The 13,662-nt window shown below is 53.5% G+C and overlaps 1 protein-coding gene across 1 annotated transcript in view; it reads left to right on the top strand.

The window, feature by feature from the left end:
- COLGALT2 (collagen beta(1-O)galactosyltransferase 2) overlaps positions 1-13,662 on the top strand; it is an 89,178-nt gene that overhangs the window by 34,985 nt on the left and 40,531 nt on the right. The gene's annotated exons all lie outside the window — the stretch shown is intronic.

The following is a 13,662-nucleotide window of genomic DNA, read 5'->3' as shown; positions in this document are numbered from 1 at the left end:
CATAAAGCTAACCCCTCAAAAAAAATATATAAGACATTAACAACAGCTAGAGCAAAACTTAGACAAATCCAGCTGGAGGATGTTGAGAAAGCCCTCAAGTGGACCAACCAACAATATTATGATAAAGGTAACAAATCAGACAGACTTTTAGCGACTAAATTAAGAGGGGTGCATAAACGGTCCCAAATCACGGCGATCAAGAGTAGGTCTGGTGAGATACAACATAGTGACAATAAAATAGCAGCCGAATTCACAAAATTTTACACCGAACTTTATAACTTAAGATCCAAAAAAGGCCGTCCTGAATCAGTAGCATCCGAATTAATAGCACAATACTTAGATAAGTGTCAGCTTCCCACACTAACGGAGGAGGAAAACACAGTCCTCAACGCTGAGATTTCAAAAGAGGAACTGGAAGAGGCGGTCAAATCATTAAAAATCACTAAGTCTCCCGGCCCAGATGGCTTCACTAATGTCTACTATAAGAGATTCTTGCCAGTATTATCCACGCATCTCCTCAGAACATTTAACGATTTTATGGAAGGAAATCAAATCCCTTCATCAATGTCCCTAGCCAGCCTGGCCATAATACACAAAGAAGGCAGGGACCCGATGCAATGTGGAAGCTATCGTCCAATCTCCCTGCTTAATTGTGATCTCAAACTATATAGCAAAATATTAGCAAACAGATTGAATCCCATTCTACCAAGATTAATAGATAAAGACCAAGTGGGATTTGTAGCAGGCAGACAGGCCTCGGACAATACCCGAAAGATAATTGACATTATTGAACATGTCCATCTCACAGGGACCAAAGCACTACTCCTTAGCTTAGATGCAGAGAAGGCGTTCGATAGAATAGACTGGCTATTCATGGACCATGTTATGCGCAAATTTGGCTTCAAAGACGCATATCTAGAAGGAGTCCGTAGATTATATCAAAATCCTTCTGCAACAGTAAAACTACCAGGGGGCAGTAACCAGAGATTCGAGATTACTAATGGAACTCGACAGGGATGCCCCCTATCTCCTCTTCTCTTCGCATTAACCATAGAACCCCTAGCAGCGGCAATAAGAACCAATAGAGACATCAAAGGAATAGAAATTGGACACAGGCAGCACAAAATATCACTATTCGCAGACGATGTCATCTTAACCCTGACGCAACCCCAAACATCCCTACCTAACCTTCAAAAAGAACTCCGAGACTTTGGAGACATATCAGGCTATAAAATCAATAGCGATAAATCGGAAGCACTAAACTTAAGCTTGCCAGAGCCAGAGGTGAAACTCCTCAAATTAAACTTTAATTACCATTGGAGCTCCTCGAGTATCAAATATCTGGGAGTAAAGATAACGAGGAACTACCAATCCTTATACCAACAAAATTACCCGATTCTGTTCCGGAAAATTAAACAAGATTTAGCGAAATGGGGAGGATATCAAATATCATGGATCGGGAGAATGATCTCGGTTAAAATGAACATACTCCCCAGATTATTATATTATTTCCAGACGCTCCCGGTCCACATCCCTGGCTCAGAATTAAAGAATATACAAAAACTAATCTTCCACTTCATTTGGCAAGGTAAGAAACCCAGAACCGCTAGGACAGTTCTCTTGGCATCAAGGGGAAGAGGAGGACTTGGGGTCCCAGACATTACAAAATACTACCTAGCCGCACAACTGAGACAGGTGGTAGTCTGGAACGCCAACCCAAACCAATACTGTTGGCTAGATATAGAATCATACTACGCCGGGACGCCTTCACTACCAGCTTGCCTTTGGTCCCTGAGCAGGGAAGACATGCAGAACAGTAAACTCAAATTAGGCCCAATGAGACACACGTGGGAGACCTGGACGAAATGCAAACATAAATTTAAGCTCACTTCGCCCCAATCCCAACTCATACCAATTCATAAAAACCCGAAATTCCCTCCTGGTTGTGAGCCCAGACAATTTGACCAATTCAAAGCAAAAAATATTAGAGTGATCGCTGACCTCTTGAGTATTGGAGAATTCCTGAGCTATCAAAATCTACAAACCAAATATGGAATAGCAAGGTTAGACGTGTTCAAGTACCTACAAATTCGGCACTTCATCCGAACCTTATCCCCAACGTTGAAATTTCCCCCTCTCACAGTTTTTGAGCGGCTCTGTCGAGAAACAGGCCACCAGAAAGGTCTTATAACACAAATTTACGCAGAATTGGAAAGGGCTATAGAAGCCCCCACACATGACTATATGCTGCATTGGGCAGCAGAATTGGGAATAGTTATAGACCGAGAGGACTGGGAAAGAATTTGGGAGAACGCCTCAGGAACTTCCATATGTACCACAATCAAAGAAAATATATATAAAATATTGTGCCGCTGGTATCTTACCCCAGTTAGAATAAATCAAATCTACCCCCAGGCGTCCGATCTATGCTGGAGAGGCTGCGGTCAAAAGGGGGACATGGCACACATTTGGTGGACATGTCCGGAAATTCAAAAATACTGGGGAACCACTCAAAAATTAATAGAAGAGGTCACCGCCTCAAAATCCCTGTTGACCCGCTGACCTACCTGTTGGCCAGGCCCTTAGAAAATGTGGACCGACCAACAAGTAAATTAATCTCCTTCATCTTAACAGCGGCTAGATGTGCAGTGGCAGCCGCCTGGAAGAAAGTGTCTCCCCCCTCAAGACAAACGATAAAAAATAGGATACAAGAGGTAATGAACATGGAGAAACTATCGGCTTTCTTAAAAAGATCCACGGACTCCTTTAATAAAACATGGGACCCGTGGTTAACCCATATGGCACCCCCACGCCCCTAACTCAAAAATACAAAGTAAAAAGAACGAGTCTAGAAACTCCAATAGAAATACTCTGAGGACGTGATAAGCAACAGGTATTCCCCCCTCCCCCCTTCCCCCCTTCCCCCCCCCCCCACCTTCCCCCCTCTCCCTTTCCATACTCTGACTCTCTGTTTCCATTCTCGCGCCCCCCTCACTACCCCAGGAGGGTCAGGGGGGCGATGAGCTTTCCTCTCTCTTTCTGGTTTCTTTAACCAAAAAATTGAGAAAACTTGTATTAGGCTGTATTAACATATATAACATGTACATTGTGAAATAAGTATTTGCCTAATAAAAATCTTTGGGAAAAAAAAAAAAAAAGTAGTATTTTGTGGTACGATTACAACAGTATATTGCTTTTTATTTTATATAGCCTAACTTTTGATAAAAAAAAAAAATGTAACAAAGAAAGTTTCTGCAATGTTTTATGGAATAGGTAGTTTCATTGATTTGTGGGAGATGTATTGAAAAGATAACACACAACTAACTATTACAGCGCGGCAGGCCAATGGAGTAAATATTTCCTAACACTGGAATTGCTGCAGGAATTTTCCTAGCAGGGATTTGCCACGAGCTGCGCAGACGGAAGATGTTTTTCAGACCTGAGCCTTTTTCGTTCTCCGCAGCTCCTTTCCTTGGTGACAGTCGAATCAGATATACTTCATAAAAGTGCATTTTGACAATGTTATTTGTGACGTTGCAAATACAAAGAGAGACCCGCAGCTAAATAGCAGGCTTGTGCTTGGAGGAATGTTTGCAGAATTGCAATACGTTTTGAATGTTGGTCAATAAAAACATACTGTGTTTGTCTTTAAATGGGACCTTTGTGAGTGGGATTAGGGTCAGGTACCCTAACCCAGGGGTGTGCAAACTTGTTTTTGGAGGGGGGGGGGGGGGGCGCAGCGGTTGCAGAGGACCCGCACTCTTCCCCAAGGCGTTTAAATTAAATGCCGGGTGACCGTGCAAGGCCTCTGCAGCTTAACTTACCGAGATTCAGCCGGCTTCGGGACACATCACCATGGCAACGTGGCATCAAGTGACGCAGCGGGGTCAGGTGACGTGACGTCACCTGACCCCGCGGCGTCACGACAGCCGTCTCCATGGCAACGCAGCGTCAAATGACATTGTGGGTCACGTGACGTCATATTACATGTCCCGCGACGCCACACGAAGGTTAGAGGGGGGGTGCGCGAGCACAGAGGAGAGCAGGCAGGGGGGCGCAGCAACCAAAGTTTGCGCACCCCTGCCCTAGCCCAATAATCTTAAAATGGCCCCAGGGATCCCTGCTCCCCGTGATACCTCCGCAGGGGATCCATGATGTTTAAATCTCCTGTGGCACAAGGGGCCAATAGGAAGGCACGATGGATGACGTTGCGGCTTCAAATTGGCTCCCATGCCGGGGGAAATTTAAACCTCCATATTGTTTACCCTGCCGGGAATGCTACCGGGGGGGCACCCGGTATCTTGGTGAGCAAAGGGTCCCCGGAGGTGAAATTTAAGCGGCACAGCTCCCGAGACCCCCTGTGTCCCATCTAGAAACACCACCCTTCTCCTATATGGAACCTCCACCCCCTCAGTAAATGTTGTGACTGTCGCACCTAATTCATGTCGCCTTTACTTCTGGGTTGTAGGCTTGTTCATGCTGCGGTGACAGAGGGAGCTGGGAAGGTAACGGGGGCCAGAGTAAGATATATCAGCCGGTTTCGGGGAAATGTTAGCACACAGGACAGAGACAGGCTTAGTATTCAGGGATATGCATTAGGAATTCCCCACATGAAGCCCTAGCTTTGTGTGCGATGTGCTGGTTAGTGGGACTGTGTAGGAATGTAGGCGTAGTGCATAGTTACGTTAGGCACAATGTTTGTGTTTGACATCGGAGCTGTTTGAGGTTGTGTTAGTGATACAGGATAAGCAGTAACACAGTTTTACCTGCAGGGATCTACATTCATTGTGTACCGCGGTGGGTGGTACCCATTAAAAAAGCACATCGTTTCAGCACGGAGAGATGTGTGTGTGTGTGTGTGTGTGTGTGTGTGTGTGTATCAGTATAAAAGCCATGTGTATCAGTGTGAATGTGTGCAATACAGGATGTGTGTGAATGCTTGTATCAGTGCGTCAATGTGTATTGTATGTGTGTGTCAATGTGTGTTGGTGTGTGTGTACATACTGTATGTGTATCAGTGTGTCAGTGTGTGTTTGTATGTGTATCAGTGTGTCAATGTGTGTACTGCATGTGCATCAGTGTGCCTGTAGGTCTCTTAGTACTGTATATAAATGTGTGTGTGTGTGTGTGTGTGTGTGTGTGTGTGTACGTGTATCAGTGTGTGTGTACCAGTATGTGTATTAGTGTATCAATGTGTGTGTGTACCAATGTGTCTCAGTGTGTGTGTGTGTGTACCAATGTGTCTGTAGGTGTATTAGTGTATCAATGTGTGTGTGTCTGTGTGTACCAATGTGTCTGTAGGTGTATTAGTGTATCTATGTGTGTATCAGTGTGTGTGTATATCAGTGTGCATGAGTGAATTTGTGATGTGAGGTGAAAGATCGGCAGATTTAAAGATGGCAGATGAGAAGATTAACCCTTTCGTTGCCAGCAAAGCTTGTTCTGCGATGGGCTGACAGAGAAGAGGATAACATTTGTGCCTACAAAATATTTGCCCTGTGTAACCCCCTGCCTGCCATGAAGAATTGTGTGCGCATGCTAATGTTCAGTGAATTGGCACAAACAATATTACACTAAATGGAACGGATGAATAACCGCGCTTATTTATTCAGACACTACAGGTATTCACTGGCAGGGGACATTTCTCTGTATATTTCCACCAGAGTAAATCGATTTATAGTAAAACAGACACTACCTCCTGTACACTGAGAACTTGTTTAACTGTATTACACTGTGTATATGGTTACACTGTATACCGTTACACTGTGTATACTGTTACATTGTGTATATTGAGACATTGTGTATACTGAATTGATTATTCTACCATACTCTGGATATAATAAAATGTGGGATGTTTATTTGACATATCACTGACCGATTAATTATAATATGTAATGATACATCTGTTTGTGCACTAAAATAGCCCAGGCATTTTAGTGCAAAGTGCAATACAATGAAACATTATTAATATCTGCAGTTAGCATTGGCAGAAAGAAAAAGTTTAGAGTAGCTGCCACCCCCCTTCCCCTATGCTCCCCTCCCCCTTCCCCTATGCTCCCCTCCCTTCCCCCTCTGCTCCCCCCCCCCCTCATCCCTCCACTCTGGTCCCCTCCCTTCCCCCTCTGCTCCCCTCCCTTCCCCCTCTGCTCCCTTCCCCTACCTCTTCCCCTCTCCTCCCCCCCCCCCCCCCTCTGCTCCCTCACCCCCCTCTTCCCCTCTCCTCCCCTCCTATCTGGTCCCTTCCTCTCCTCTCTGGTCCCCCCCCTTCCCTCCCCCCCTTCTTACCGTCCCCTACCCTCCCGTCCTCTCTGGTCCCCGACGCTTCCCCTCCTCTTCCCCTCCCTTCCCCCTCTGCTCCGCTCCCCCCTTCGCCCCCCACCACTTCCCTTCATCTTTCCAGGAGGGGAATCAGCGGGTCTTCCGGCCAGGACCATGCTAATTTCCCCCTCATCACGCAGGCCAATAGGAAGCTGCTATGGATGACATTGAGACTTCCCATTGGCCCGCATGATATGGAAATTGAAACGGCCATTTTGTTTCCCCTGGAGGGGACAAAAACATGTGGCTTTTATTCAGAAGTATCTCGGAATTGAAGGGGGCTCCCAGCGCTGAAAATAATAGGGGGGCCCCAGCGCTGAAAATAATAGGGGGGCCCCAGCACTGAAAATAACAGGGGGGCCCCAGCGCTGAAAACAGCAAAAAGGGTTACCTCGTGGTAACAAAAAGAAAAGAAAAAACAGGGGGAGCAGGCGGCTTGAACGGGGGTAAATGAAGATTTCTCTGAATTTTCAGAACAAGTAGATATAAAACTTTAATAAACTTGGTTCTAATGTGAAAAAATAAATGCTCGTATGGTTCAGAATGATAACAAATATACATTTTGCACAAATAAGATCAGAGTTTACTGGAAATGTGTTTTTACTTTCTTTATCGAAAAGGTAAATATGTTTTCTATTAAACGCAGCTGTTGTCATAAAACCTTAAGCAATAAAGAGTTCAGCGTGTGGGACTCACGGGGAACGTCGAGATAGGATGCTGAGAAGAGGCGACGCGGGGTACGTCTCAGTGTTAGAAAAGGTAGCGAAGCAATGTCTTTTCAGTAATGATAAATGTGTTATCAGTCTCATTCAGCGCGGACTGTGCGCAAAGTGGCAAAAAACCACATTTTTATGTACACGATTGATGCACGGAAATCGAATGTTAAATCGTGCTCGTGCGCACCTACTGTATGTACTAGCCTGAAATGTCCCCCTCAGCAGGCGTGCAGATGTGAACGGAGGGTACGCAAAATAATGTTTCTGTGCTCCAGGAAAAGGTAGAAAGTGCACCAAAAATAATCCGGCAAATTCAACTTGGCACAAACACTAAAACATCAGTTTATATTCCCTGCTCCTTTGTGGCTTCTTATTGCACGGAGGTGCACAGAGGTGCACAGAGGTGCGCGCAGGTGCATTAGGTACGTGGAGGTGCGCGCAGGTGCAGTAGGTACGTGGAGATACGTGGAGGTGCAGTAGGTACGTGGAGGTGCAGTAGGTACGTGGAGGCGCGCGCAGGTGCAGTAGGTACGCGGAGGTGCAGTAGGTACGCGGAGGTGCAGTAGGTACGTGGAGGTGCAGTAGGTACATGGAGGTGCAGTAGGTACATGGAGGTGCGCGCAGGTGCAGTTGGTACGTGGAGGTGCAGTAGGTACATGGAGGTGCGCGCAGGTGCAGTTGGTACGTGGAGGTGCACGCAGGTGCAGTAGGTACGCGGAGGTGCGCGCAGGTGCAGTAGGTACGCGGAGGTGCGCGCAGGTGCAGTAGGTACATGGAGGTGCGCGCAGGTGCAGTAGGTACATGGAGGTGCGCGCAGGTGCAGTAGGTACATGGAGGTGCGCGCAGGTGCAGTAGGTACGCGGAGGTGCGCGCAGGTGCAGTAGGTACGCGGAGGTGCGCGCAGGTGCAGTAGGTACGTGGAGATACGTGGAGGTGCAGTAGGTACGTGGAGGTGCAGTAGGTACGTGGAGGTGCAGTAGGTACGTGGAGGCGCGCGCAGGTGCAGTAGGTACGCGGAGGTGCAGTAGGTACGTGGAGGTGCGCGCAGGTGCAGTAGGTACGTGGAGGCGCGCAGGTGCAGTAGGTACGTGGAGGCGCGCGCAGGTGCAGTAGGTACGTGGAGGCGCGCGCAGGTGCAGTAGGTACGTGGAGGTGCAGTAGGTACGTGGATGTGCGCGCAGGTGCAGTAGGTACGTGGAGGCGCGCGCAGGTGCAGTAGGTATGTGGAGGCGCGCGCAGGTGCAGTAGGTACGTGGAGGCGCGCGCAGGTGCAGTAGGTACGTGGAGGCGCGCGCAGGTGCAGTAGGTACGTGGAGGTGCAGTAGGTACGTGGAGGTGCAGTAGGTACGTGGATGTGCGCGCAGGTGCAGTAGGTACGTGGAGGTGCAGTAGGTACGTGGAGGTGCAGTAGGTACGTGGAGGTGCGCGCAGGTGCAGTAGGTACGTGGAGGCACGCGCAGGTGCAGTAGGTACGTGGAGGCGCGCGCAGGTGCAGTAGGTACGTGGAGGTGCAGTAGGTACGTGGAGGTGCAGTAGGTACGTGGAGGTGCAGTAGGTACGTGGATGTGCGCGCAGGTGCAGTAGGTACGTGGAGGCGCGCGCAGGTGCAGTAGGTACGTGGAGGCGTGCGCAGGTGCAGTAGTTACGTGGAGGCGCGCGCAGGTGCAGTAGGTACGTGGAGGCGCGCGCAGGTGCAGTAGGTACGTGGAGGTGCACGCAGGTGCAGTAGGTACGTGGAGGCGCGCGCAGGTGCATTAGGTACGTGGAGGTGCGCGCAGGTGCAGTAGGTACGTGGAGGAGCGCGCAGGTGCAGTAGGTACGTGGAGGCGCGCGCAGGTGCAGTAGGTACGTGGAGGCGCAAGCAGGTGCAGTAGGTACGTGGAGGCTCGCGCAGGTGCAGTAGGTACGTGGAGGTGCGCGCAGGTGCAGTAGGTACGTGGAGGTGCAGTAGGTACATGGAGGTGCAGTAGGTACGTGGAGGCGCGCGCAGGTGCAGTAAGTATGCGCAGGTTCAGTAGGTACGTGGAGGTGCAGTAGGTACGCGGAGGCGCGCGCAGGTGCAGTAGGTACGTAGAGGTGCACGCAGGTGCAGTAGGTACGTGGAGGCGCGCGCAGGTGCATAAGGTACGTGGAGGTGCGCGCAGGTGCAGTAGGTACGTGGAGGTGCGCCCAGGTGCAGTAGGTACGTGGAGGTGCACGCAGGTGCAGTAGGTACGTGGAGGCGCGCGCAGGTGCATAAGGTACGTGGAGGTGCGCGCAGGTGCAGTAGGTACGTGGAGGTGCGCCCAGGTGCAGTAGGTACGTGGAGGTGCAGTAGGTACGTGGAGGTGCAGTAGGTACGTGGAGGTGCAGTAGGTACGTGGAGGTGCAGTAGGTACGTGGAGGCGCGCGCAGGTGCAGTAGGTATGCGCAGGTTCAGTAGGTACGTGGAGGTGCAGTAGGTACGCGGAGGCGCGCGCAGGTGCAGTAGGTACGCGGAGGTGCGCGCAGGTGCAGTAGGTACGCGGAGGTGCGCGCAGGTGCAGTAGGTACGCGGAGGTGCGCGCAGGTGCAGTAGGTACGTGGAGGCGCGCGCAGGTGCAGTAGGTACGTGGAGGCGCGCGCAGGTGCAGTAGGTACGTGGAGGCGCGCGCAGGTGCAGTAGGTACGTGGAGGTGCGCGCAGGTGCAGTAGGTACGTGGAGGCGCGCGCAGGTGCAGTAGGTACGTGGAGGTGCAGTAGGTACGTGGATGTGCGCGCAGGTGCAGTAGGTACGTGGAGGCGCGCGCAGGTGCAGTAGGTACGTGGAGGCGCAGTAGGTACGTGGATGTGCGCGCAGGTGCAGTAGGTACGTGGAGGCGCGCGCAGGTGCAGTAGGTACGTGGAGGCGTGCGCAGGTGCAGTAGGTACGTGGAGGTGGATGTGCGCGCAGGTGCAGTAGGTACGTGGATGCGCGCGCGGGTGCAGTAGGTACGTGGAGGCGCGCGCGGGTGCAGTAGGTACGTGGAGGCGCGCGCGGGTGCAGTAGGTACGTGGAGGCGCGCGCGGGTGCAGTAGGTACGTGGAGGCGCGCGCGGGTGCAGTAGGTACGTGGAGGCGCGCGCGGGTGCAGTAGGTACGTGGAGGCGCGCGCGGGTGCAGTAGGTACGCGGAGGCGCGCGCGGGTGCAGTAGGTACGCGGAGGCGCGCGCGGGTGCAGTAGGTACGCGGAGGCGCGCGCGGGTGCAGTAGGTACGCGGAGGCGCGCGCGGGTGCAGTAGGTACGCGGAGGCGCGCGCGGGTGCAGTAGGTACGCGGAGGCGCGCGCGGGTGCAGTAGGTACGCGGAGGCGCGCGCGGGTGCAGTAGGTACGCGGAGGCGCGCGCGGGTGCAGTAGGTACGCGGAGGCGCGCGCGGGTGCAGTAGGTACGCGGAGGCGCGCGCGGGTGCAGTAGGTACGCGGAGGCGCGCGCGGGTGCAGTAGGTACGCGGAGGCGCGCGCGGGTGCAGTAGGTACGCGGAGGCGCGCGCGGGTGCAGTAGGTACGCGGAGGCGCGCGCGGGTGCAGTAGGTACGCGGAGGCGCGCGCGGGTGCAGTAGGTACGCGGAGGCGCGCGCGGGTGCAGTAGGTACGCGGAGGCGCGCGCGGGTGCAGTAGGTACGCGGAGGCGCGCGCGGGTGCAGTAGGTACGCGGAGGCGCGCGCGGGTGCAGTAGGTACGCGGAGGCGCGCGCGGGTGCAGTAGGTACGCGGAGGCGCGCGCGGGTGCAGTAGGTACGCGGAGGCGCGCGCGGGTGCAGTAGGTACGCGGAGGCGCGCGCGGGTGCAGTAGGTACGCGGAGGCGCGCGCGGGTGCAGTAGGTACGCGGAGGCGCGCGCGGGTGCAGTAGGTACGCGGAGGCGCGCGCGGGTGCAGTAGGTACGCGGAGGCGCGCGCGGGTGCAGTAGGTACGCGGAGGCGCGCGCGGGTGCAGTAGGTACGCGGAGGCGCGCGCGGGTGCAGTAGGTACGCGGAGGCGCGCGCGGGTGCAGTAGGTACGCGGAGGCGCGCGCGGGTGCAGTAGGTACGCGGAGGCGCGCGCGGGTGCAGTAGGTACGCGGAGGCGCGCGCGGGTGCAGTAGGTACGCGGAGGCGCGCGCGGGTGCAGTAGGTACGCGGAGGCGCGCGCGGGTGCAGTAGGTACGCGGAGGCGCGCGCGGGTGCAGTAGGTACGCGGAGGCGCGCGCGGGTGCAGTAGGTACGCGGAGGCGCGCGCGGGTGCAGTAGGTACGCGGAGGCGCGCGCGGGTGCAGAAGGTACGCGGAGGCGCGCGCGGGTGCAGAAGGTACGCGGAGGCGCGCGCGGGTGCAGTAGGTACGCGGAGGCGCGCGCGGGTGCAGTAGGTACGTGGAGGTGCAGTAGGTACGTGGAGGCGCGCGCAGGTGCAGTAGGTACGTGGAGGCGCGCGCAGGTGCAGTAGGTACGTGGAGGTGCAGTAGGTACGCGCAGGTGCAGTTGGTACGTGGAGGTGCGCGCAGGTGCAGTAGGTACGTGGAGGTGCGCGCAGGTGCAGTTGGTACGTGGAGGTGCGCGCAGTTGGTACGTGGAGGTGCGCGCAGTTGCAGTTTGTACGTGGAGGTGCAGTAGGTACGTGGAGGTGCGCGCAGGTGCAGTAGGTACGTGGAGGCGCGCGCAGGTGCAGTAGGTACGTGGAGGTGCAGTAGGTACGTGGAGGCGCGCGCAGGTGCAGTAGGTACGTGGAGGCGCGCGCAGGTGCAGTAGGTACGTGGAGGTGCAGTAGGTACGCGCAGGTGCAGTTGGTACGTGGAGGTGCAGTTGGTACGTGGAGGTGCGCGCAGGTGCAGTAGGTACGTGGAGGTGCGCGCAGGTGCAGTTGGTACGTGGAGGTGCGCGCAGTTGGTACGTGGAGGTGCGCGCAGTTGCAGTTTGTACGTGGAGGTGCAGTAGGTACGTGGAGGTGCGCGCAGGTGCAGTAGGTACGTGGAGGTGCATTAGGTACGTGGAGGCGCGCGCAGGTGCAGTAGGTACGTGGAGGCGCGCGCAGGTGCAGTAGGTACGTGGAGGTGCAGTAGGTACGTGGAGGTGCGCGCAGGTGCAGTTGGTACGTGGAGGTGCGCGCAGGTGCAGTTGGTACGTGGAGGTGCGCGCAGGTACAGTTGGTACGTGGAGGTGCGCGCAGGTGCAGTTGGTACGTGGAGGTGCGCGCAGGTGCAGTAGGTACGTGGAGGTGCGCGCAGGTGCAGTTGGTACGTGGAGGTGCGCGCAGTTGGTACGTGGAGGTGCGCGCAGTTGCAGTTTGTACGTGGAGGTGCAGTAGGTACGTGGAGGTGCGTGCAGGTGCAGTAGGTACGTGGAGGCGCGCGCAGGTGCAGTTGGTACATGGAGGCGCGCGCAGGTGCAGTTGGTACGTGGAGGCGCGCGCAGGTGCAGTTGGTACGTGGAGGCGCGCGCAGGTGCAGTTGGTACGTGGAGGTGCGCGCAGGTGCAGTTGGTATGTGGAGGTGCAGTAGGTACGTGGAGGTGCGCGCAGGTGCAGTAGGTACGTGGAGGCGCGCGCAGGTGCAGTAGGTACGTGGAGGTGCGCGCAGGTGCAGTTGGTACGTGGAGGTGCGCGCAGGTGCAGTAGGTACGTGGAGGTGCGCGCAGGTGCAGTAGGTACGTGGAGGTGCGCGCAGGTGCAGTTGGTACGTGGAGGTGCACGCAGGTGCAGTAGGTACGTGGAGGTGCACGCAGGTGCAGTAGGTACGTGGAGGTGCGCGCAGGTACATTAGGTACACGGAGGTATGCGCAGGTGCAGTATGTACACGGAGGTATGCGCAGGTGCAGTAGGTACGTGGAGGTACAGTAGGTACGTGGAGGTACAGTAGGTACACATAAGTACAGTAGATACACTAAGGTACTCGGAGGTACAGGAGGTAAATTGAGTCTCTTTGGAGTACGCCAGATTTTAAGAGGATAGATTTTAAAGCTGCAGTTCAGTCTATATCCTGCATGTGTGTTTTTTTTAATAAATCAGTTCTGTTGTAAGAAAAAATACTTTTAGCATTTTCTGTTTTAAAAACAACAACTTTGAAAGACCAATTTTCTTGTATTCTATTTTAACAGCCATTTGCTAAGGCACTGCCCCTTCATGTCCTGTCACAAGCCCTGGCACACCCCTTTGTCAGCCCTGCCCTCCCTCTAGCACATGTCAGTGCAGGAGTGCTCATGAATATTCATGAGCTTCCACTGACTGACAGAAGCAAATAAAAACATATGCCAGCTCTAATGATGTCACCAAATTTCGCCTATCAATACATGGAGAACGAATTGACCTGCAGCTATACAGTTCTTTAGGTAATTAGAGATTGCCCACATGAAACTATTGAAGTAAAAAAAAAAAAAAAGACTGAACTGCAGCTTTAAGAGTACAGAGGTATCCAACATTATTGCCCCTGTTAACGGAACACTCTGTGTCAAAGCTGGCGCGTCATTTAACAAATGGAGTCACTTCACATTGATGCCTAAACGGGTGTAATAACGTTGGGTACATCCGGTAACCCCGGCTTCTAAGAAGATGCCAGATTAATGCCACCTACACTAGACAGGATTGTTTAACACAAAGAGGAAAATTACATCAGTTATAGGTGCAAATGTTGACTAATCTCATAAACCGACTCTCAGCCCCAT

This window comes from Ascaphus truei, chromosome 10 (genome assembly GCF_040206685.1).
Source record: "Ascaphus truei isolate aAscTru1 chromosome 10, aAscTru1.hap1, whole genome shotgun sequence".
NCBI lineage: Eukaryota > Metazoa > Chordata > Amphibia > Anura > Ascaphidae > Ascaphus > Ascaphus truei.
This window is presented reverse-complemented; position numbering and strand designations above follow the sequence as displayed.